At 46.9% G+C, this 26,950-nt stretch overlaps 1 protein-coding gene across 1 annotated transcript in view; it reads left to right on the forward strand.

Annotated features, from left to right (window-relative positions):
* The first annotated feature begins 5,722 nt into the window (after window positions 1-5,722).
* LOC123485369 (voltage-dependent T-type calcium channel subunit alpha-1H-like) overlaps window positions 5,723-26,950 on the forward strand; it is a 52,032-nt gene continuing 30,804 nt past the window's right edge. The window contains exon 1 of the mRNA XM_045216276.1: window positions 5,723-6,803. The gene's annotated coding sequence lies outside the window, so the exon portion shown is untranslated. The remainder of the gene's footprint in view (window positions 6,804-26,950) is intronic.

The following is a 26,950-nucleotide window of genomic DNA, read 5'->3' on the forward strand; positions in this document are numbered from 1 at the left end:
GTGTAGACCTCAGTGACCTGATGTTCCGCCATCTTCTCTACTCAGCTATATACTGTATCTGTCCTCAGCCCAGCTCTTTTAAAACATGTTTGTCTCACTCAAAATGGCCCAGCTCCTAAAGAAGAGCGGCTATCACTGTCTAACAGTGGATGTTTTTTTGTATCTGTGTTTGACACTTTCAGGTCACAGTTTACGTCCCAAACGACAGGACGTTCATTTGAATTGGACCAGAACTCTGGACTCAGGACTACAAATCACACGCACGCACACACACACACACACACACACACACACACACACACACACACACACACACACACACACACACACACACACACACACACACACACACACACACATCCTGTCTTTATCCTTTTTGCTCTCTCTCTATCTCTCTTGCCCTATCTCTCTCTTACACACACATACACACCATGTCACTCCGTGAGATGCTTATCCATGGCTCTGTGTCTGGGAGGACTAGGGCCAGTGATGCTCATCTCTACCCAGCCATGGCTCTGTATCTGGGAGGACTAGGGCCAGTGATGCTCATCTTTACCCAGCCATGGCTCTGTGTCTGGGAGGACTAGGGCCAGTGATGCTCATCTCTACCCAGCCATGGCTCTGTGTCTGGGAGGACTAGGGCCAGTGATGCTCATCTCTACCCAGCCACGGTGGCCTCTGCTTGGGGGAACATAAGCTCTAGCTGCTCCCTCTCCCCTGGATCTCTGGATCAATAGCACCACAGAGTAGTGTAATAGAATCAGACCCTAATGGAAGTACAAACTAGCTTCTATTTACTGTCTCTTCAAATCCCCTCCCATGGGACCCTGAGGGGGCCAGGGGAGACTGAGGTTGCATGCCAAATGGCACCCTATTCTCTACATAGTGCACTACTTTTGACCGGATACCAATAAATAGGCTATAGACCTAAGAACGACACTGTGGCTCCAGGCAGATAAACACAACCATGTTTGTTAAAGAGAATAAAGCCAAATGGATTGGAGGGTTTAACATCTCTGTAGACGCAAACAGACGGCTGGTACTGAGGGTTCTGACTGACGTCTTGAACAGCCAGCTGGGGGGAGTTTACACTGGCTTACAGTCTCAAGCTGGGCTTGGAACCCTGCCAGATCACTTCCATTAGCGTACTGTAGCTCATACTACTTTAGCTGCAGTCAGCAGAGTTCTGAAACTCAGTTGGATTCTGATTGGGCACTATATTGGCACCAAAAGTTCCCATTACATTGCAGTTTGGTATATGAGACTATTATTGTCTTGGAACACTTTGGTGGCGAATTAAGGATAGTTGGCAAACCTATGTGTGTGTATGGCGCTGTGCCAAAGTCATTGAGATTGAAGAAACCACTGTGGCTGGTGTTGAGTGAAACACTAACCAGAGAAGCACACTGACTAACTTTCTCTTGTAGCTGATAGAGCCACTGTGTGTAACTCACCTACACTAGCCTTGTCATGTCACTCTCTCTGTCCCTCAGTCTCTCTCTCCTCCAGAGAGAGGCTATGGAGTGATGTGGTCACAGTGGGACAGACAGGACAGGACAGCTCAGACAGGACAGGCAGGACAGACAGGACAGCTCAGACAAGACAGACAGGACCGCTCAGACAGGACCAACAGGACAGGACAGCTCAGCCAGGACAGACGGAACAGGACAGCTCAGATGAGACAGTGAATGATTGATGTGACGCTGAGCAGATTGGTGGTGAGGCCTCTCTCTTATCCACACAAAGCAAACACATGTACAGGCTGTAGAGACCGCTGAATGTTTCAGAACCCCGGTAGCTCAGGTTACAGGTTCAACTGTGTGTCTGTGTGTGTGTTGTCTCATCACACCCCTCTCCAGAGGGACAGGGCTGTTTGATGTTAGACTGTTACACTGAGGCAGAAGGTATCGGCTTACGTGTGTGTGGAGTGTTGGTTTTCACCCTGTTAACTCTGTCTTTCTGGGTCAGTGGCTAGGCTCTTTGGGGGGGGGGTGTAAAATGTGTGTGTGTCTGTGTCTGTGTGTGTGTGTGTGTGTGCATGTCTGTGTCTGTGTCTTTGTGCGGTTGTGTGTGTGTGTGTGTAATAGGAAGAAATATTGTGGATTTAGTTGAGGGGGTGCATAGAGCAGGTAGTTTTAGCAGGACCTCCAGAGGCCTAGGGGATGAATCACTGTTATCTATGCCCAGGGAGAGAGAGCACCTGTGGGCACCGCTCCATTCCCACCACTTCCTGGTCCCGGAGCGTGGCCGTCTAGATTCAGTCTGCCTGTAGATGTCGCCTACCTTTACAACAAGCCTATGGGCATACACTCTGTGGGATACACAGAGGTTGTTTCACAAATGGCACCTTATTCACTATAATGCACTACTTTTTTGGTCAAAGGTAGTGCATTATATAGGGAATAGGGTACCATTTGGGACTCAGACACAGTCCCACAGGGAGGTTAGCCAAAGTTAAAGCGTATACACTCAAAGTTTATACACCCCACCTGGGCTTCCAGCCAAGAAAGTGTCCTGGGGAATTCAGACTGTTTAGCCCAAAGGTTTTAGATGATTATGTGTTAGCAGTTCCTTGTCCTTCCTTTACCTCCATGTACTGCGAAACTAACGGACTGAATCTGACCCAAATTACCCACTTGTGGATTGTTGTGAGGAACCATGGGATTTCTGTTATCCTCTAAGAGACAGGTCAAGATGTAGATAAATGGTTCTTCATGAGAATATAGATTTCACACGTTTTCCTTTTGACCCTTTATTTTCCTAGCCTGGTCCCAGATCTGTTTGTGCTATCAAGCCTATCATGTCAACTCTGGCCAAACATGATGCTTGGCATGAGAAGGAGTGGCAAGGAGTGGCATGATGACACAAATAGACTGGTACCCAATCTGAAGTTAAAATGTAATTTATAAACAGTGTCATTTTTTAAGTAAAAGTTAAGAGTGTAGGCCTAGTTGTTGTAGCCTATTGTTGTAACTATGTATGCATTCTTCGGCTCTGCCCTATATCCCAAAAAATCTGCTACGGCATTACTTGGCACAGAGTCAGCAAAGTCCACGCGGCTGTTCAACTCGACTCGCTTACCTCAATTATTCACATCTTATGAATAACGCACATTACCAGAGCTGGCGACAGGGGTATTTTTATACCTAACGGCTTGAATTAGTCATGACTTTACAATGGCAAACATATAATTTTCAAACCTCACGACTACTTTGTGTGGGAAAAAAACGCCAAAATAAAAATGTACTCTAGTCGTCGATAAGTGACTTCCCTGTGCTGGTACTGAATCCGCATCATGTGTGTTTCTCACAAATGTCGTCTGAGGAACTTGCACTGATGTGAAATAATGGTGTTCCATATTTAATTGATCCCTATTCTCCGATCTCTGCAACTCCATTGTTACAGCCATTAACTCTGCATTGCACAATATTAATCTCCTTGGATAAACCTGAGTCTTTTCCAGCACCATGGACAGGACCAAAAATATGTGATAGCATCTAAATTTGTTTGCTGTCCATGGTGCAAGTTTGTTCGCTGTCCATGGTCCTGAAGGCCAATCAGAGCGAGTCAATGGTCTACCAAGCCATGTGTGCGTGTGACAGAGCGCATGCTTGTCTTTGTTACTTTGATGTTGTTTGTTGTTCCATTAAATTAATATTCCATCAGAGCAGATGCTCATATAATGAGTCACACTGTCAATGTTAGGGGCATACATACACTGAACAAAAATATAAACTCAACATGCAACAATTTCAAAGATTTTACTGAGTTACAGTTCATATAAGGAAATCAGTAAATTGAAATAAATTAATTAGGCTCTAATCTATGGATTTCACATGACTGGGAATACAGATATGCATACCTTTTTTTTAAAGTAGGGGTGTGGATCAGAAAACCAGTCAGTATCTGGTGTGACCACCATTTGCCTTATGTAGCGCATAGACTTGATCAGGCTGTTGATTGTGGAATGTTATCCCACTCCTTTTCAATGGCTGTGCAAAGTTGCTGGATATTGGCAGGAACTGGAACACGCTGTCGTACACGTCGATCCAGAGCATCCCAAACAAGCTCAATGGGTGACATGTCTGGTGAGTATGCAGGCCATGGAAGAACTGGAACATTTTCAGCTTCCAGGAATTGTGTACAGATCCTTGCGACATGGGGCCTTGCATTATCATGCTGAAACAAGAGGTGATGGTGGCGGTTGAATGGCACGACAATGGGCCTCAGGATCTCGTCATGGTATCTCTGTGCATTCAAATTGCCATTGATCAAATGCAATTGTGTTCATTGTCCGTAGCTTATGCCTGCCCATACCATAACCCCATCGCCACCATAGGGCACTCTGTTCACAACGTTGACATCAGCAAACCTCTCCCACACAACGCCATCTGCACGATACAGTTGAAACCAGGATTCAACCTTGAAGAGCACACTTCTCTAGCATGCCAGTGACCATTGAACATGAGCATTTGCCCACTGAAGTCGGTTACGACGCCAAACTGCATTCAGGTCAAGACCCTGGTGAGGATGAGGAGCACGCAGATGAGGTTCCCTGAGACGGTTTCTGACAGTTTGTGCAAAAATTATTTGGTTGTGCAAACACACAGTTTAATCAGCTGTCCAGGTGGCTGGTCTCAGACAATCCCGCAGGTGAAGAAGTTGGATGTGGAGGTCCTGGGCTGGCATGGTTACACGTGAGGCGGGTTGGATGTACTGCCAAATTCTCTAAAACGACGTTGGAGGCGGCTTATGATAGAAATTAACATTCAATTATCTGGCAACAGTTCTGGTGAACATTCCTGCAGTCAGCATGCCAATTGCAGGCTCCCTGAAAACTTGAGACATCTGTGGCATTGTGATGTGTAGCAAAACTGCACATTTTAGAGTGGCCTTTATTGTCCCCAGCGCAAGGTGCACCTGTGTAATGATCATGTTGTTTAATCAACTGCTTGAAATGCCACACCTGTCAAGTGGATTGATTATCTTGGCAAAGGAGAAATGCTCAGGGATGTAAACAAATTTGTGCCAAGAAATTGAGAGAAATTAGCTCTTTGTGCATATGGAAAATGTCTGGGATCTTTGATTTCAGCTCATGAAACGAACACTTTACATGTTGCGTTTATATTTTTGTTCAGTGTAGCTATCTATCATATGCAGACAATGTGAACATGTAAGTGTATGTCTGCCATGATCTAAAGTACCTTTGCTCTGGACTCCGTGTTTAGATGGTGCAGTTCATGCATGACACTGCACGCTGCGCTGGCTGTCCGCCTGTCTGATCAGGAATTTCACTTGATTATCGAACAGTCAGTCTGCATCCCGCAGGTCCAAATTCCGCGTGTGTATGTGTGTGTGTGTGTGTGTGTGTGTGTGTGTGTGTGTGTGTTCGTTCATGCGTGCAACCGCGCTGATTCTGAGTCTCCCTCTCTTATTTCAACCCTCGGCAGTGTGAGGGAGAGCGTTGACGAGGTGACACAATATTAACGCAAAATAATCTTTCCCAACCATTTCCATTTATCACAGTCTCCCCCAACTAAAACACACTCCATGTAGCGAAACCATTAGGCTACTCACTTTCCCACAAAAGAGAAAGCCATGGCATGGGAGATTCGTGTAGCCTCGAACCCCTAGGGAACAACGGAAAAATTCCTCATGTATGCACATTCAGCGTTCCGCCACTCCACAAAGCGCTCACAGTCCCAGTCTCGTGAGACGCAGGTGAGCACGTCGGTTGTCTCTCGACGCTCTCCAGCCTCTCGGAACTTTCCCAATAACCGCTCCTGAGCCCTTTTCGCCGGCAATATGTTTTTTTTTGACGTGCCACCCAAATGAATAGCCATAGGAGGCGATACGGTGAAAATATGATACCTGCTTGAGCTGTGAAGCATCTCTGAGATGCTCAAGTGAACGTCAAAGAAGTTCTCATTTAGTGGAAAAGAGGTTAAAAGCTTTTTTGATCAGAATTGAACGGAACTGTCGTTGTTTTGTGTGTTTTCTCAGTGGATCAGAAAGGGTTGATCCATCATGCATTATACTTCAAGTGTACGACGACAACTGGAGGAGACACGATGTGAAGCCCAAATCCATGCACTTCCATATAAAATGTGAAAATTCGATAATTGTTTTCCTACCACTGGAATATACGCCATTGGAAATGTGTTGGATGTTTTTAGGGAAGCACTGACAATATAGACCCTACAGGCTTTTTTTTCTGAGAAAAGGCATAAAGAGGGAACACATTTAATTTAAACTGAAAAATATTACTCGGACTCATAAGATTATTTATAGAAGTCCTTCTCGTGGATCTACAATGCGCCTAATGTAACAGAGGTAAAATGAAATGTTCCCAACTGATCTCCTAAATGGAATTAAAACTCTGTAATAACGTTAGAGATTTTTGGGGTTGCGAATTTCCAAATGGTATTCCGACTTTTTTACCAACTGGAGCACAGAAAGAAAACACCCTTTGCTCGCTCTGTCGAAATGTGGATCTTCCAGCCCGCTCGAGCCCAGCGCACACTCAGAGTTGCCAAGGCTACAGAGCTCCTCTTGAGCCAGCGAAACCGAATTTCTATTCCTAAGTTATTTGGGCAATTCCACCGCAAAACATCGGTTGTGTAGCTTACCAGCTAAATATTTATCATACGTCTTGATTTAACCGGAATAATGCGTCTGGAAACATTTAGACGTTTTTTGACTCGTGGATATTGATTTTTCCTCTCAGGTCTTTTTGAGAAGCGAGTCGCCAGACGCTGCTATTGTTCAGTGAGCCTGGACACACCTTTTTGATGTCAGCCAAGGTAAGTTTCCACATTACTTCAGACTCTTGTGATTGGTAATGTCTATACCCACATAATTCTCAAATTGCACGCATCTCAACCATTGGCATGTCGGCGGAAATGGGAATTGGAAAGCTGAGAAGAGCACTGTAATATCAGCTATAGCTAGTCTATTTCGTTTGACTGTGTGGCTCAGAAACAAGAATGAAATATTCCGATTGAAATTGATTTTCTAGCAAAAATACTTAATGACATCTCGGGAAAAAAACAAAGAACATTTACTAGGGTGAAAGCACCTAGGCTATTAATAATAATAATAATTTATTACATTTGTAAAGCGCTTTTTATTATACAGAATAATCTCAAAGTGCATAAAATAAAAAATAAAAACCAAATAGAAATATTAGGCTGTCAATTCCTTCCCAACGCCTTTATCAAAATCCTCGACATATGGCTTATATAAATATATCATAACCAATGCGTAGCCTGCTGAAATTGATCACTTAAGTATTTCCAATGTAGGCCTACTCTAAATGGCCATCAGTCTACAAGTAAGGCTATAATCTGATGACGTCTACCTGATACAGCAATGAACTCATGCATGGTCATGTTTATGTATCCATCCAAAATAATAGGCTATTAGATTGTAGTGGCTCCACACCTCCAACCCGGCTAGGTGATTGGTTTAAGCTTCTAAGGGCCCAAACAGAGCTATTTTTCTCAGAAGAGCACACCTTTAGAAACAACGCCACAACTGGGAGAAGATGGATGGTGGCATTGGCCAAAATTGATCAAAGTGCCCTTCTAATTTTAATTTTAATTTTTATTAATTAATGTGTCATCGTGTAAAACTCTGGCCTGAATTGATAACATGGGAAGATAGTTTTTCATAATAGGCTAGTTAGTTTACTTTAGTGTGGTATCAGATGTATGTCCAAGAGAGCTTTTATTTTAATTTGAATGGACAGGCTACTGAACATTGCCTATATACTGTAAGTCCGTGTGGCTCTGAAGATTTCCTGTGGTTAGATTTATACTCAGTTTCTAAGGCGTTCTATTTGAACCCTTCCGTTGGTCTAAAGCGCTGTCCACGGTGCTGAAATGGGAAAGAGTTATTGTGCTGTATTTACAGCTGTTTCTCTGCACGCACACACAGTCTGTCCCTGCTGCAGCAGCCACCAAGCAAGCAGCGCATGAGGGGTATCAGCTGTTCTAACGTTACAAGAGCGACACCTCCGCATTTTTGGATATGCCTCCCTGTTCCACGTTTCCCGGTCCGACCAAAAGTTCAGACATCCATCTCCGGCCGCCTTGTCTGATATTAGCGGACTGACTGGCCGCCCCCGCTCCCGCTCCTCCTCTGGCTAAATGATGTGCCTCTCCACAGTCAAAGCAGCCATACATGCAGGCCTATATGGCTCGTTATTGATGTGTAGATTTTCTCAGCTCTCAGCTGGTTTGAACTTTAAAACTGAAAGGAATCATCGATTCCATTGCACTTTAGCTGGATTTAACAGATCATGTTGATGGTGATGTCAACGACATAGATCAGGGTTCTTCAATTCCGGTCCTGGAGGGCCGAGACACCTCTGTTTTTCATCCTCTCCTTCTAATCAGGGGCTAATTCAGACCTGAGACACCAGGTCAGTGCAATTAACTACCAGGTAGAAATAAAAAACAGAAGTGTTTCGGCCCTCCAGGACCGGAATTGAAGAACCCTGATATAGATGATGATTAGCTTTTTCAATGAATTTCAATGTTAAAATGTAACACTACATGGCTATTTGACAGAAAGCATTGGCAGCATGCATCTATAACAGCAATGCTTTCAAACAGACTTTTAGATATACACTTATTATGCTAGTTCAGGGCTCATATACATAAAGCTTCTTAGAGTATAGGAGTACTGATCTAGGATCAGTTTAGCCTTTTTAGATTATAATGAATGGACATGGGGACCTGATCCTAGATCAGCAATCCTACTCTGAGACATGAATACGGGCCCTGGTCTCCCATATACCTATTTTAGTGAATGAGAATAACCCCAGACCTCACAGCCTGACCTAGAATAACAAAAGGTCCACACTCAAAAAGATGTCACATTAAGCTTACTTCATTTTTTCGTTTTTTAAAATCATTTTCACTGCATCAGGGATAGCCTACACAAACATTTCGACTTTGCAGCCTTCTACAGTGTGTAGGTACAATTTTAATTTAATTCAAAACAGAATATATAGGGAACAACCAATGAGCAGCAGGTGCTTCTAATCAGGGTTGCCACTCATCTGCCAATCAGAGATGTGGCTTTTCTGGTCTAACTGTATACAAGTTAGCCACAGTGCGGACCCATTACATCTTTTGTTTGTCTCAATTCGGGGGTTTTACGCATTAGCCAAGCTTCTGGGAGAGTAATGGTCCCCTTTTGACCTAAAATAACCCCAGACCTCAAAACCTGACCTAGAATAACCCCAGACCTCAAAACCTGACCTAGAATAACCCCAGACCTCAAAACCTGACCTAGAATAACCCCAGACATCACTGACCTAGGCTGTGCTGATATTGGCAGTTTCTTGGCTGGCTGTGCCCTGGCTGTGCTCTATAAAGCCTGCACGTAATAAAGTGTCTAGGAGGCAGGCTGGTGCAGGATTGCCTGAACTCTGACCCCTAAAGCAAACACAAAATAAGCCCAATGACTGATAGCTGCCATGTAGGGCCCCAGAGGTGCAGATGTGTTTGTGTCCCTTACAGAAAAACCACATGATTTCACATGTGGAAAATCACATTTTCACATGAAATTTCATGTGAAATTCATATTTGCTTCCCGGAAGGGGTGTGTGTGTGTGTGTGTGTGTGCCTGGCCCTGATGTGTGTGTTGTTTAGAAGTGCAGTTTTGTCAATATTCTTTCATAGATCAGAGTATATTAACCTTCTGAATGGGAAGTCTCACCTCAGGCTGATTTTACACAATGCAACTGGCAGGCAATCGTAGTGTTAAGAGATTGAATATAGCGTGTGTGATTGTTTCCATTCCTATATGTCGTTGTATTGTTCTGTTGGGATAGCAATGGGGCACAATGAGAAAGGAAAGTGGACAAGTAACACATTAAGGAAAGTGAGAGGAGGAAACAGTGTAGTGCTTAGAATGATCAATGTCTATCTGTTTTACACACACGCACGCGCATGCACACACACACACACAAACAGACACACAGACACACACACACACACGTTAAAATTGGTCCACTGCAGATAGCCTTGTGTTTATATGACCCCCAGGTGGCTGTGTCTCCACAGTAGGAGAAGTCATAATGCTCTGCTCTACAGGGGACCAGACAGGGCCTTTGGACTGCTTTATGCAGCTCGCTCACAATAGACTAAAAGTGATGGTGGGTCAGGGATGAAGGGATTGAGAGAAATGGAGGGAGGGAAAGGGAGAGAGGAGAGGGATGGAAGGAGAAAAGGGTAGGGAGGGAGAGAGGATTGGATTGAAGGAGGGATATGGAGAAGAGATGGAGGAAGTGAGAAAGAGAGGGAGGGAGAAAGAGGGATGGGGGAGGGGATGGAAGGAGGCATAAGGGGGGAGAGGGAGAAAAAGAGAGAGGTGGAAGGTTAGGGAGGAAGTAAGAAATACAGGGAGAGAGAGATGGAGTGTTGGCGGCAGCAGCGTGGGAAATGCTAGTGATTTACTCAGTTAAACGAAATGCTGGGTTTATGCTCTGCGACTGGAGCGAGAGGGTGGGCAAGAGAGAGCCTTGACAGAGCCCTGTGAAGGCCAAGCATTAGGGAGGGGGAGGGGACAGAGGGAGAGGGAGGAGGGAGAGAAACTAGAGAGAGAGAGAGAGAGAGAGAGAGAGAGAGAGAGAGAGAGAGAGAAAGAGAGAGAGAGAGAGAGAGAGAGAGAGAGAGAGAGAGAGAGAGAGAGAGAGAGAGAGAGAGAGAGGCTGTCGATATTATTTGATGGAGAACAAAGCAAAGGGAAATATTGTGACAAGTGGAGGAGGAGAGAGAGGGAGGAGGGAGGATGACACAGAGGAAGAGAGAGAGAGTGAAGAAGAGGCGGTAACTGAGGAGCTAGCTAGAGGGCTCTCCACCAGTCCTCCAGAGCTGGGAGGGAGAGGCTGAGGTGGGAGCATTAGAGGCCAGGGAAGGGCACTCTGTGTCCAGACAGGGGTCCTTACAGCCCCTTACCATCCAGTCTCCTCTCCTGAAAGAAACATGACTCACTCACAACCTACCACCAGGCTAGGCTGCTGAGTCACGACCAGTTTGTGTGTGTGGTGGTGGGGGGGTTTGTCATTGTCATCCAAGGAGAAATGGCCCGTGGTTAAACTAACGTTGGTGTTAATGGGCTGCATCATAGGGCTGCAAGGCTAAACAGATCAGTACGAGTGAGTGTGTCTTCTGACTCGTCTCTCCACCAAGGCCAGGTGCTATTAGACCATATGCTACTGTAGTTTAATGCAACAAAATGCTGTTCTTGTGTTGCAGACCAGCATGGCTTCATACTATCTTTCAAGTACTTTAAACATTTGCTTTAGCCTGCTTGGAGGGCCACATGGGCAAAGTGTGGAGTTTTGCTACCACTATGTTGGTTCCAGGTACCAGACAAGCTCAATCAAGGCCAGCTGTAGTATTTGAAATGTTTCACAGGTTGTTGGGATGTACTATGAATAGCGGCAGCATTTTCTTTTCATATTGTGAATTTAATAGCGGTGGAATTAAATATATGTTGTATTGTAAAAATGCATTGGACTGGAAATACTTCAATTCATTTGATTTCACAAAAGACTTGAATGCATCAGAAGTCGTACTCACAATGAGGAGATGTGGGATAACTGATTGTAGCATAGTAGCACAGATGTCAGTCACACATCTCATCCCCTGATACACCGTGTGTCACCGTGTGTGTGTATGTGTGTCACCTCTCCCCCCTCTCTGTCACCTCCTCTGGTCATAATGGCCTGTTTGCCTACTCTAGTCATAATAATTCCTGATATTTACCCACACTCCTCTGCTCTCTGTGTGGTTCCCAGGTGTTATCACACAGAGTGCTCAGGTGTGTGTTGTAACTAATCCCTATTGACATCCTACTGTGTTGGTTCTGACTACGTGTCAAGGTACTGACAACATAATGATATCTATACCTAACACACACTAGGAGGGCTGGTATAGGGCTGCTGTTTACTCTGTTTACTGTAGTCCTTGTGTTATGTTGTCCTGTTATGGCTTACTCTCAGAGCTTCTTGTTGCTACGTTTAAGCCCTATTGTAGCCCAGAATTCTGATTTCCCGACAAGGAGGCTCTCAAAATCAGTGTGATATTCTGAATAAAATATAAAGTATTCAGGAGAAATGGCCAATTCAGGGAATTAAATAAAGAACTCTGTGGTTCTTAGTACCATGCTCCAACTATCTGAGCCATCAGAATCATAAGAAATAGACTAGCTAGCTTTCTCTGTTTAAATGGCCGCTGAATAATACAGTCTGTATCATACCCAAAGCAACACTGCTACTTTAGTATAGAGTAGTTATTGTCCTCCAAGGAGGGAATTCATTAACACGTTATTTAAACCAGCAGGTGTAATGCTGTGATGCTAATGTTGTTTTTATCAGTCTTATAATATGCAGAAATTATATTCACAGTACGTAGACAAATAATCACACAGCACCAATCTATTTACAATCACCACTGGGATTCTATCACCCACCTAGACATCACAGCATCACAGTATAGACAAGACAGGCATAATAGACACATGGATTTAGTTGAAGTCCAGTTAAACTCAGCTGAATGGCACCAGCTGTATCTCATCACTGGTGCTGTGACTCCAACAGGTCCGCCAGAACATCTGGTGTCAGTTTAGATGGCTTACTGAAAGTGACTTCAGTGTCATAGAGATGAAACAGGGTCCCATGGTAGTGACAGTGCTGACAGGTGACAAGACAGCTGTGAGAAATGTCATCATATCACCATTGGCCTGAGAGACACAGTGCCAACACAGTGACAACAGAGAGCAACGCAGTGGGAAAGCACACTGTGTCAGGTGCAGCCTTTATAAAAGTGGACAGCTTAGTTTTACACCAGGAATATAACATTTCTAATAAAACATAACATTTTATTTCACTATCTGTCGCGTTGGATAAAGAGTGTGCTAAATTTTATGTTATTGGTCGTAGACAGCTGTATAGTGTGTGTGTGTGTGTGTTCTGCGTGTGTTTGCGGTGAGTGTGTGTGTGTGTGTGTGTGAACAAGCAAGTGTATCAGTATGTCTTTATTGTAAGTTTCTACTCTCTGTGCTGACTGTGAACACTTCTCTTTGAGCTGCAGCCTCCCTCCCTACCTGATGTCAGGACTAGGGAACTCTTTAGTGTACTGTGTGAGTGTGTGAAATGTATTTGACCTCCCATTACATACATACACACACACACACACACACACACACACACACACACACACACACACACACACACACACTCACACTCACACACACAAACAGATACACACACACACACACACACTGCGCCAGGTGATGGTGAGTGGTGCTTGTAAATTAAAGGCTGGTGCCAGGGGGATGGAGGAGAGGAGGGAGGGAGAGGAGAGGAGAGGAGAGGAGAGGAGAGGAGAGGAGAGGAGAGGGAGGGAGGAGAGGAGAGGAGGAGAGGAGAGGAGAGGAGAGGAGAGGAGAGGAGAGGAGAGGAGAGGAGAGTGTAAAACAAAACGGTCTCTGGCTCAAAGCCAACTGCACTCAGACACTCTCTGTGTCTCTGGCTCTCTCACTCTCTCTCGCTCTCTCTCTCGCTCTCTCTCTCTCTCTCTCTGACTCCGTCTCTGTCTCTCTCTCTGTCTCCGTCTCTGACTCCGTCTCTGTCTCTCTCTCTCTGTCTCTCTGTCTCTCTCTCTCTCTCTCTCTGTCTCTCTGTCTCTGTCTCTGTCTCTGTCTCTCTCTCTCTCTCTGTCTCTGTCGCTGTCTCTGTCTCTGTCTCTGTCTCTCTCTCTGTCTCTGTCTCTGTCTCTGTCTCTGTCTCTGTCTCTGTCTCTGACTCCGTCTCTGTCTCAGTCTCTCTCTCTGTCCAGATTTGTCCCAATACTCTTAATGGACTCCTTTCCTCCTCTCCTTAACTTCATGCATGATTGCAAAGCCAGGTGATCTCTCACAGAGCCAGGTGATCTCTCACAGAGCCAGATTATCTCTCACAAAGCCAGGTGATCTCTCACAAAGCCAGGTGATCTCTCACAAAGCCAGGTGATCTCTCACTGACAGGTAGACAGACACCTGACCTGCGGTGTCCTAATACTCTTTTGGACTCCTTTTTTTGCCTCCTTTACTTTTACAACTGCTAAGCTGGGGAGCTGGCTGATTGGTAGACAGACACCTGCAGTGTCCTATTACTCTCACATCTCCTTTCCTTCATAACTCATCCTTCCTTATCTCCTTCACTTCAAGACTACAAAGCCAGCTGCTCTCTGCCTGTGTTTTTTTCTTGACTGGTCCCAATGCCCTACTGTGCTTCCTTTCCTTAGTGACTGGTGATAGATGAAATGACTGGAAGGCTTACTGTACGCAACTGTGCTTTCAACTATCAAGCCCCAGGAACATCTCCACGCAATCCTCTTAACCCCCATTCCCCTCCTTGCCTCCCGCTTCATCTCTCTTCTCCTGCCCTGTGCTTGTTTTGTCCCTAATGGGTACCCTTACAAGCTGTGTCTGTCCTTCGAGCGTCCTAGAGACCGGCAGTCACGCAACTTACCCTTAGATTCACCCACACCCACACACACTCACTCAGATCCCCAGCCTCACTGAGAGAAGGGAGAGACAGTGATGCCATGTCCCGAGTGCGGCAGATGTATACCCCGGGTCCCTGGCTGTTGTAAATGTCAGCTCTCTGTCTGCAGCCGAAGCTGATTGATCACAGTACAGGGAGAAAGTCCACTCTGCTCACACACACAGCGCACACACACACGCACACACACACACACGTAACAGGCCCCACATGCCACAGATGGACTGGGTTTGCATGTACTGTATGTATGGCCGTTCTGCTACTGTTGTTTTACAAACCTGTTTGGAATTCACTAATCCATCTGCCATCTAACTGGATGTGTTATGAAATGTGTAACTATATGCTCATTTGTAATAATGAGTAAATCAATATTTATAATTTATATATATTTTTAAATGAACTTAATCCTAACCTATCAGTTTTTTTAATAACATTCTATATTATGTCCCATTGGGTTCCAGTGGTTAATAGTTAATGACTGACAGGCCTGTAACATCCCTGATTTAGAACCAGCCTCATCCAGTCAACCACTCAGCTGAAAATCCTCTGATGTCACTGAAATGTCAGTGGGACATAGAAACGCATAAGACTAGAGAGGGCTGAAGCCTGCGACAACATAAAAAATGACTCTTCTGGCTGCGTCTTAAATGGCACCCTATATAGTGCACTACTTTTGACCAGCGCCAATAGGGAAACCCATTGGGCTCTTGTCAAAAGAAGTACACTGTATGGAATAGGGTGCCATTTGGGACGCAGCCCCTATGAATAATCAGAGGAGCCCTAGATGACATGTGCCATCAGTTGAACAGAAGATGAATTGAGTTGGAAAGTGCTCCTGAGCGGTTTGGAGGTTTGGAGGCTAGACACACAGAGTGGATGTGGATAGATTATTTAGATTGATAAGGGTTGGTGGAGTTATTCTCTAGGCCCATCAATCTCAACTCTGGTCCTCGAAGCCAGTTCCACCACGTTTTTTAATTATTCCCCCCTAATCAAGGATTTAGACCTGGGACACCAGGTGGGTGCAATTAATGATCAGGTAAACAGAAAACCAGCAGGCTCCGGACCTCGTAGGGTAAGAGTTGAATACCCCTGCTCTAGAGGAATAGTGATGGACAGTTTTAGGCCATGGATACTGAATACATGTCCAGGACAGATGACAGTTTGGGCATCATGATTAGTACTGGTGATGAGTACTTCTAGTGGTCTGTACTTTTGAGGGCTGTGTGTGTGTGTGTCCTCCGTGTGTGTGTGTGTGTGTGTGTCCTCTGTGTGGGTGTGTGTGTCCTCCATAGTGTAGTACTGTCAGTGACGTATCACAGGGTCAGTCCCAGGCCTGAGTGTGTTGGACAGTGTGTTGTTGATGTTGATGGGGCTGTGTGTGGAGCTGACCATACTTTGTTTCCCCACACGGTCATAACACAAGACTCAGGACACACACCCCACAGATGACACATCACTATGATTCAGAGCATAGACCACAGATCAACGCCTCTGCTTGGGGTTGAGTGTGGACAGGACACACGCAGTGTTAGGGCGTTGAATTTGCTGACACACTAAAGACGGGCTGTCCTGCTCTCCCTCAAGGATTCCAGTAATTTGATTCCCTCAGGCCAAGTCTCTCAATTTCACCCTTTTAATAGGGTGAGTGTGTGCACAATAAAGTGTGCGCACACACACACACACACACACACACACACACACACACACACACACACACACACACACACACACACACACACTGCATTATGCTCAGTGGCAGGGTTGTGCTGCTCTAGTAATACATTTTATATGCTGGCCTTCCATGCCTCATTTACTAATCAATCCCTTTGTTGATTTACGAATTCAATTAGAGAGCTCTCCTCTCCTCTCCCCTCCTCTCCCCTCCCCTCCCCTCCCCTCCCGTCCTACCAGGGCCCATAGGGCTCTGGTCAAAGTGCACTATATGGTGAATAGCGTGCCATTTGGGACACAACCTAACACTCTGAATGAGAGGCCTGAATTTACACCATGGATATACATGCTTTTCTCTATGTATAAAATGATGGTCAGAGCGTGTCCATATAGAAGTATATATCAGAGAGACAATGTCAAGACAAGTTTATTACTTTTCTCCAGGTGATACAGTTGAGCCTACTGCTGCACTGTTGGTTGTCAATATCACATTGTCAATTGGCATAGCCTTGGTGTGTTGTTGCTGTTCATTTATCAATTGGTAGAGAGGGAAAACCTCACTCGATAGAGAGAGGGTGTGTGTGTGTGAAAGAGAGAGCACCTCTCACTCGAGAGAGAAAATGTAGATGGAGAGAGAAGGGAGAGAGAGACAGAGAGAGAGAGAGAAGGGAGAGTGAGCCCACCTCATTCACCCTGGGGCAGAGGCTTTGGCTGTGATGTCTGCACTGTGTGCAACTGCGATGAAAACCATATACCATCTGTCACTACAGAACCACTGATAAAGAGAGGTAGAGAGAGAGAGATAGAGAGATAGATGGAAAGAGGGATAGAAAAAGAGGTATTGACTAGAGCGCTGTATTTAAACAGAAAAAGATGGAACCCAAGCCATTTGTCCAAATATGTCACAACTGTCATCGTATTACTCTCCATTCCCATTAGTTGTCAAAACATGTCATCCATTCCTCCTCTTAACCATTGATCAAGTCAGGGGTGTCAAACTCATTTTGCCCCAGGGCCAGTATTCGGTCTTCAATGAGGTCTGGAGGGCCGCACTGAAAATTGGTTATATTTCCTTGCCGGCCAATTCTATCCATCGTTTTTGGAATTTTTCAATGCTCCCTGACTGTCTAGTTTGAATTTCAGTGATTATTAGCGAGCTGGACAGTCAAGAAACTATGTGAATGTATATACAGTACCAGTCAAAGGTTTGGACACACCTACTCATTCCAGGGTTTTTCTTTATTTGTACTATTTTCTACATTGTAGAATAATAGTGAAGACATAAACTATGAAATAACATATATGGAATCATGTAGTAACCAAAAAAGTGTTAAACAAATCAAAATATATTTTAGATTTTAGATTCTTCAAAGTAGCCACCCTTTGCCTTGATGACAGCTTTGCACACTCTTGGCATTCTCTCAACCAGCTTCACGAGGTAGTCACCTGGAATGCATTTCAATTAACAGGTGTGCCTTGTTAAAAGTTAATTTGTGGAATTTATTTCCTTCTTAATGCGTTTGAGCCAATCAGTTGTGTTGTGACAAGGAAGGGGTGGTATAGAGAAGATAGCCCTATTATGGCAAGAACAGCTCAAATAAACAAAGAGAAATTATAGTCCATCATTACTTTAGAACATGAAGGTCAGTCAATACGGAAAATGTCAAGAACTTTGAAAGTTTCTTCAAGTGCAGTCGCAAAAACCATCAAGCGCTATGATGAAACTGGCTCTCATGAGGACCGCCACAGGAAAGGAAGACCCAGAGTTACCTCTGCTGCAGAGGATAAGTTCATTAGAGTTAACTGCACCTCAGATTGCAGCCCAAATAAATGCTTCACAGAGTTCAAGTAACAGACACATCTCAACATCAACTGTTCAGAGGAGACTGTGTGTATCAGGCCTTCATGATCAAATTGCTGCAAAGAAACCACTACTAAAATACACCAATAAGAAGAAAAGACTTGCTTGGGCCAAGAAACACAAGCAATGGACATTAGACCGGTGGAAATCTGTCCTTTGGTCTGATGAGTCCAAATTTGAGATTCTTGGTTCCAATCGCTGTGTCTTTGTGAGATGCAGAGTAGGTGAACGGATGATCTCCGCATGTGTGGTTCCCACCGTGAAGCATGGAGGAGGAGGTGTGATGGTGTGGGGGTGCTTTGCTGGTGACAGTGTCAGTGATTTATTTAGAATTCAAGGCACACTTAACCAGCATGGCTACCACATAAGCATTCCAGGTGAAGCTGGTTGAGAGAATGCCAAGAGTGTGCAAAGCTGTCATCAAGGCAAAGGGTGGCTACTTTGAAGAATCTAAAATCTAAAATATATTTTGATTTGTTTAACACTTTTTTGGTTACTACATGATTCCATATATGTTATTTCATAGTTTTGATGTCTTCACTATTATTCTACAATGTAGAAAATAGTACAAATAAAGAAAAACCCTTGAATGAGTAGGTGTGTCCAAACTTTTGACAGGTACTGTATATATTTTGTTGTTGTTGTTGCTTTTATTCAAACCACCCGAAGGCCGGGTTGGACCCCCGTATGTTTGACACCCCTACCCTAGATGAAAATGGACTAATACAACACTGCAAGCAGCTTACAGTTCCACGGATGTGTGTATAGCCTTGTTGTCATTATACCCCCACAAGTCATTTCAAATGGAGTATGAGCATCATAAAGTGCAGTAATATTAATAATAGCTATAACAGGCAATTAAGGAAACAGTGTGATTTGTTGTCAGCAGAGAGCCATGGTTAAATAGTCCAGAACAGGGTTTCTATTTGTTACAATGCTACAACCCCTAGGGATGGAACATCCAATGGATTGAAACACACATTCACACACGAATGGCATATGCTTGGTGTGTTTGGGTTTGTGCACGTCTTCTTGATAGCACTCTCTTCTCCCACAGAGCGCCACAGCATCAATATTTACCAAGCAGCAGAACCCCCTGTGTCACAGGATAAGCAGCCCCTTCTCTATGGAGCACTGCAGATTTCTGGAACAAACCACTCCGCCAAGGCAGGGGTGCTTTAAGAATGCACTAATTAAAAACAGAACGAACATTCGTTGGGGTATTTAAACTATCATTGTGATGGATGGTCAGTCCTTGCATCCATAGCTCTGTCTATGAATTTGAGTGGTTACATTTCTCCAGCCCCATCCCCCCTCTTTTGACTGAGCTGACAGAATTGATCCCATGATTTCCCTTGGCACTTCAGACTGTTGGTCCTAACACCACAACACTGACCATACTGAGAGGTCAACCAATCACTCGATAAAGCCTGATACGACCTGATTCCTTCGAGAGAGAGAGAGAGAGAGATCTTTTTTAGAACAAACTGTACCATCACATAACCACACACATCATTGTTAGTGACATGACACATATCCACAGCATCCAACCAGCGCTTCATTTGGATATTGGACGTGCAACAGCCGGACAAAGTATGATTGTGTTAGTACAAAACAGCCTTTATTGACCTTTAGACAGAATGAGTTAAGCTAGCAGAACAGCCACTAGCATTTCTGATGTTATTCTGCTTGGCCTGAAATGTGGCTAAATCTCCAGAAAAATTATTTACAATCTTTTTAGAAGAATGTTTCGAAATTGACCTGATAATGTGGTAGTCTCTATGCCTATAGGTGCTGTGTGTGTGTGATTACTGTCAGTGATGCTGTAGGTGGGTGTGGTGGTGGAATCAGGCGCAGGACGCAGAAGTAGAGTCCAAAGACTTTAGTGAAATATCCACAAGAGAAACGCACAAACTAGCCCGAAGGCGAAACTCCTACGCAAGGCGAAAACAAAACGGGCGCACTACACAGGTGCGACAAAACACTCCAACACAATGGAGAACAGCTCAACCGAGCAAACAGTAATACGTCCAGCAAAACGCACGACAGTAAAACAATCCACACAACACTAGACAAACACAATGAGAACTTATAGGACACTAATTACACTAAACGATAACAGGTGTAACAACAATCAGACAAAAGCAAACGAACATAGAAACATGCAACGGTGGCAGCTAGTATTCCGGAGACGGCGAACGCCGAAGCCTGCCCGAGCAAGGAAGAGAGGCAGCCTCGGCGAAACCGTGACAGTACCCCCCTTGATGCGCGGCTCCAGGCGTGCGCCGACTCGGCCTCGGGGACGACCAGGAGGACGCGGGCAGGGTGCGTTGGGTGCCCACGATGGAATTCCGTCAGGAGAGACGGGTCCAAAATGTCTCTCCTCGGCACCTAGCACCGTTCCTCCGGGCCGTACCCCTCCCACTCCACTAGATATTGGAGACCCCCATCCAACGTCTCGAATCCAAGATGGACCGCACGGAGTACGCCGGTGCCCCCTCGATGTCCAATGGGGGGCGGAGGAGTCTCCCTGATCTCACTTTCTTGGAGTGGGCCAGCTACCACCGGCCTGAGAAGAGACACATGGAACGAGGGGTTAATACTTTATACTCAACAGGTAGTTGTAATTTGTAACACACCTCGTTCAATCTTCTCAGGACTTTAAATGGCCCTACAAACCGCCGACCCAGTTTCCGACAGGGCAGGCGGAGGGGCAGGTTTCTGGTAGAGAGCCAGACTCGATCACCAGGTGCGTACACCGGTCCCTCACTGCGGTGGAGATCGGCGCTCGCCTTATGACGACGGAGGGCCCGCTGCAGGTGGACGTGTGCAGCGTTCCATGTCTCCTCCGAGCGCCGCACCCACTCATCCACCGCAGGAGCCTCGATCTGGCTCTGCTGCCAAGGTGCCAGAACCGGCTGGTAACCTAACACACATTGGAAAGGGGTTAGGTTAGTGGAGGAATGGCGTAGGGAATTCTGGGCCATTTCGGCCCAGGGAACGTCTTGCCCACTCCTCCGGCCGGTCCTGGCAGTATGTTCTAAGAAACCTACCCACATCCTGGTTCACACGTTCCACCTGCCCATTACTCTCCGGGTGGTAACCCGAGGTGAGGGTTCACCGAGACCCCCAACCGCTCCATAAAGCTCTCCAGACTCTGGAGGTAAATTGGGGACCTCGATCAGACACAATATCCTCGGGTACCCCGTGAGTGCCGGAACACATGGGTGAATAGTGCTTCGGCAGTTTGCAGGAGCGTAGGAAGGCCCGGCATAGGAGAAAAGCGACAGGCCTTAGAAAACCGGTCCTCAACGATCAGTATACTGGTATTCCCCTGTGAAGGAGGAAGGTCAGTGAGGAAATCCACCGAGAGGTGAGACCATGGTCGTTGTGGAACGGGCAGGGGTAGTAACACCCCTAGGCAGATGTCTAGGCGCCTTACACTGGGCGCACACCGAGCAGGAGGAAACATAAACCCTACATCCCTCGCCAACGTGGGCCACCAGTACTTGGCACTAAGACAGTGCACTGTCCGGCCGATACCAGGGTGTCCAGAGGAGGGTGACGTGTGAGCCCAATAGATCAATCGATCCCGAACCTCGAGCGGAACATACTCCCGACCCTCCGGGCATTGAGGTGGACTAGGGGTCGGTGCGTAACGCCCGCTCGAGTTCAGCATCGACCTCCCACACTACCGGTGCCACCCAGACAAGACTCCGGCAGTATGGGAGTGGGCTCCACGGACCTCTCCTCCGTGTCATACCGCCGAGACAGTGCGTCTGCCTTACCGTTCTGTGACCCAGGGATGTACGTGATCTTAAATGTGAACCGGGTCAAAAACATATTCCACCTCGCCTGGCGAGGGTTCAGCCCTCCTCTCTGCCCGGATGTACTCCAGGTTACAGTGGTCCGTCAAAATGAGGAAAGGGTGTTGAGCCCCCTCAAGCCAGTGCCTCCACACCTTTAGGGGCCTGTACCACGGCTAACAGCTCCCCTGTCCCCTACGTCATAGTTTCGCTCCGCGGACTGAGCTTCTTGGAATAAAAAGCACAGGGGCGGAGTTTAGGTGGCGCGCCGGACCGTTGCGAAAGCACGGCTCCTATACCGGCCTCTGACGCGTCCACCTCTACCTGAAATGGTAAAGAGGGATCCGGATGCGCCAGCACCGGGGCCGAGGTAAACAGGTCCTTCAGCCTCCCAAACGCCCTGTCCGCCTCGGCTGACCACTGCAGACGCACCAGACCCCCCTTCAAAAGAGACGTTATGGGAGCTGCCACCTGTCCAAAACCCCGGATAAACCTCCGGTAGTAATTCGCAAACCCCAAAAACTGCTGCACCTCCTTCACAGTGGTTGGCGTTTGCCAATCACGCACGGCTGACACCCGAATCTACCTCCATCTTCACCCCTAACGCAGACAACTGATAACCCAAAAAGGAGACCGACTCCTGGAAAAACAGACACTTCTCTGCCTTGACATACAGGTCGTGCTCCAACAGCCTCCGCAACACTCGGCGCACCAGGGCCACATGCTCGACTCGGGTAGGCGAGTACACGAGAATGTCATCTATGTACACGACCACCCCCTGCCCCTGCATGTCCCTGAAGATCTCATCCACGAATGATTGGAAAACTGAAGGAGCGTTCATCAACCCGTATGGCATGACAAGATACTCGTAATGGCCCGAGGTGGTACTAAAGGCTGTCTTCCATTCATCGCCCCCCTAATGCGCATCAAGTTATGCGCGCTCCTGAGATCTAATTTAGTGAAGAAAACGCGCCCCGTGCAATGACTCCGTCATGGTCGCAATCAGCGGGAGTGGATAACTGTACTTCACCGTGATCTGATTGAGACCACGGTAATCAATGCACGGGCGTAACCCACCATCCCTTTTTCTTCACAAAAAGAAACTCGAGGACGCAGGGGAAGTGGAGGGCCGTATGTATCCTTGTCTCAGAGATTCGTCTATGTAAGTCTCCATAGCTCTCTTCTCCTCCTGAGACAGAGGATACACATGGCTCCGTGGGAGCGCAGCTCCTGCCTGGAGGTCTATCGCACAATCTCCCTGCCTATGGGGAGGCAACTGCGTCGCCCTCGACTTACTGAACACAATAGCCAAATCCCCATACTCAGGGGGAACGTGCAATGCGGGCACCTGGTTTGGACTCTCCACCGAGGTAGCCCCCTACGGAAACGCCTAAACATCGACCCACACACTGGGCAGACCACTCCATCAGAGCCCTCTCCTGCCACGAAATAGATGGGTTATGGGTACTCAACCAGGGCATGCCCAGCACCACCGGATACGCAGGCGAGTCGATCAGAAATAGCTGGATCATCTCCTGATGACCCCCTGCGCACACATCCTAAGTGGCGCCGTGACCTCCCTGATCAAGCCCGCACCCAACGGACGGCTATCTAGGGCATGAACAGGGGAAGGGACGTCAACAGGGAGAAGGGGAATCCCTAAGGCTAAACAAAATTTCTTATCAACAAAATTCCCAGCCGCGCCTGAATCTACCAGCGCCTTATGCTGGGAATGAGGTGCTACCTGTGGAAAACGCACAGGTATACAGAAGTGTGCAACAGAGAGCTCTGGGTGAGTGTGGCGCCTACTCACCTGGAAGGACTCCCCAGTGCGGGACCTGTCGTCTTCTCCCCTAGGAGGCCATCCCCAGCACCTAGCCGCGGTGTGTCCTCCCCGACCACAGTTGGTGCAGGAGATGGACCCCTCGTAATCCGACCCTCCTCTCTCTAGCGCCCAGCGCCCCGAGCTCCATGGGGGCACGGCTCGGAGGCGCTGGAGGGTGAAATGGACGGACCCCCTCGGGACGTCCGCGGGTAGCTAGCAGGGTATCCAGCCTGATGGACATGTCGACCAACTGGTCGAACGAGAGGCTGGTGTCCCTACAGGCCAGCTCCCTCCGGACGTCCTCACGTAGACTACATCGGTAGTGATCGATGAGGGCCCGCTCATTCCACCCTGCATCCGCCGCTAGAGTACGGAATTCCAAGGCGAACTCCTGGGCACTCCTCTTCCCCTGCCGGAGGCAGAACAGACGCTCCCCCGCCGCTTTCCCCTCCGGGGGATGGTCAAACACCGCCCTGAAGCGGCGGGAGAACTCGTCGTACGTGATGTTGGTAGCGTCTATTCTCCTCCACTCTGCGTTGGCCCATTCCAACGCCTTGCCGGAAAGGCAGGAGATCAGGGCGGACACGCCTCGTGTCCCGAGGGCGCCGGGTGCACGGTGGCCAGGTAAAGCTCCACCTGGAGAAGGAATCCCTGACACCCGGCAGCGGTCCCATCGTAGGCCCTCGGGAGGCGAGAGTCGAACTCCTCTGGGTTCCGGAGCGGGAATGGGCTGACTTGCCGATGGTGAGGGCAGGGAAGATGGCGGTGGAGGTGTCCCTCGGGTCTCCCAGCCTCGGATGGTGGTGATCACCTCCTGCAGGGCGGACCCCATCCGCAGGATCTGGTCATTCTGCTCGCGGACAGTGTCCTCCAGCGTCGCCTGTGCTGCTGCGGCTCCTGCTGATTCCATTCGAGCAGGTGTGTGATTCTGTCAGTGATGCTGTAGGTGGGTGTGGTGGTGGAATCAGGCGCAGGACGCAGAAGTACAGTCCAAAGACTTTAGTGAAATATCCACAAGAGAAACGCACAAACTAGCCCGAAGGCGAAACTCCGCACGCAGGTGAAAACAAAACGGGCGCACTACACAGGTGCGACAAAACACTCCAACACAATGGAGAACAGCTCAACCGAGCAAACAGTAATACGTCCAGCAAAACGCACGACAGTAAAACAATCACACACAACACTAGACAAACACAACGAGAACTTATAGGACACTAATTACACTAAACGATAACCGGTGTAACAACAATCAGACAAAAGCAAACGAACATAGAAACATGCAACGGTGGCAGCTAGTATTCCGGAGACGACGAACGCCGAAGCCTGCCCGAGCAAGGAAGAGAGGCAGCCTCGGCCGAAACCGTGACAATTACACTGCTGTGATGGTAATCAGGGTCCCCTGAGCATCTCTCCAGTGTTGTTCTGGGTTATTAGCCAACAGATTGATGAATATTCACCACTTCACTGTTTACCGTCCGCTCTTCTTGAGTGCCATCTAAACGCTCCTTGTCTTTGAATTGCATCACACAACATACCCACCACTTTCACTGCAATTGTCTGATTGTAGGCATGGAAGAGATCTCTTTTGTTTTTATAACTATCCAATCAGGTTTATATACTATCCAATCAATCAACAGGCTGAACAGGCTGTAGGATGGGCTTAAGGGACAAATTGATTGCAGGGTGTGTGAGTGTGCGTGTGCATCTCTGTGTTGTAAGTAATGAGATGGAATTGTACTGAAAAGTGTATTTTTAACTTTTCATTTGTAAGAGATGGGATTTGGTGAATTGTTATATTCTCTGCCATTGCTTTTAGACTGTTTGCTGCCTAGACAAAGAGAGGGAGGGGAGGGTGGGGGTTTGGGAGAGGTTCTGAAGCTTTGGGAGAGAGTGAACAACAGAACGACAGAGTGTGAGTCACACAACAATAACACAGAGACCGAGCTAATACTTACTGGGTGACTGGGCTACAGCATGACATGGAGGGAGACAGGGAGAATTAGCCGTATAGGGAGAGAATGAGAAGGAGGAATAGAGAGACAAAGGGAGGGTAGAGGGGGATATGGAGTTAGGGAGCAGGAGCAAGTTAAGGGGCGGGAGCGGGTTAAGGGGCGGGAGCAAGTTAAGGGGCGGGAGCGGGTTATGGGGCGGGAGCAGGTTAAGGGACAGGAGGTCTCTAATATTATCCTGCTCTCCATCATTCTTCACCTCCTGAATTTTACTGGAGGAGTTCCTCTGAGGAGGGAGGAAGGAAAAGAGGGAGACAGGAGAGGAAACATGTAGAGGTTAGGAAATAGAGGGAAGGAGAGAAAGAGACACAGGAATAGTGAAATAGGAAGGGAGAGGCAGAGAGAAGAGGAGCGAGAGAGAGAGAGAGAGGCAGAGAGATAAAGAGAGAGAGAGAGGCAGATAGATAAAGAGAGAGAGAGGCAGAGAGATAAAGAGAGAAAGGCAGAGAGATAAATAGAGAGAGATTCAGTGAAAATAGGAAACCTTTGAAGATCAGCAGGTGAATCATGCCTTTGATAGATGAGGCTGCTTTTCATTTGGCCTCCTGTGTGTGTCTCAAATCAAATCACATTGTATTTGTCACATGCTTTGTAAACAACAGGTGTAGACTAACAGTGAAATGCTTACAGAGAGACAGAATAACAACCAAAAAATCCAGAAAAACGCATGTCAAAAATGTTATAAATTGATTTGCATGTTAATGAGGGAAATAAGTATTTGACCCCCTCTCAATCAGAAAGATTACTGGCTCCCAGGTGTCTTTTATAAAGGTAACGAGCTGAGATTAGGAGCACACTCTTAAAGGGAGTGCTCCTAATCTCAGCTTGTTACCTGTATAAAAGACACCTGTCCACAGAAGCAATCAATCAATCAGATTCCAAACTCTCCACCATGGCCAAGACCAAAGAGCTCTCCAAGGATGTCAGGGACAAGATTGTAGACCTACACAAGGCTGGAATGGGCTACAAAACGTCCTTTGTAGCTCAATAGGTAGAGCATGGCGCTTGTAATGCCAGGGTAGTGGGTTTGGATAAAAGCGTCTGCTAAATGGCATATTATATTATATTATAAAACCATCGCCAAGCAGCTTGGTGAGAAGGTGACAACAGTTGGTGTGATTATTCGCAAATGGAAGAAACACAAAAGAACTGTCAATCTCCCTCGGCCTGGGGCTCCATTCAAGATCTCACCTCGTGGAGTTGCAATGA

Source organism: Coregonus clupeaformis, unplaced genomic scaffold (assembly GCF_020615455.1).
Source record: "Coregonus clupeaformis isolate EN_2021a unplaced genomic scaffold, ASM2061545v1 scaf0662, whole genome shotgun sequence".
NCBI classification, from domain to species: Eukaryota; Metazoa; Chordata; class Actinopteri; order Salmoniformes; family Salmonidae; genus Coregonus; species Coregonus clupeaformis.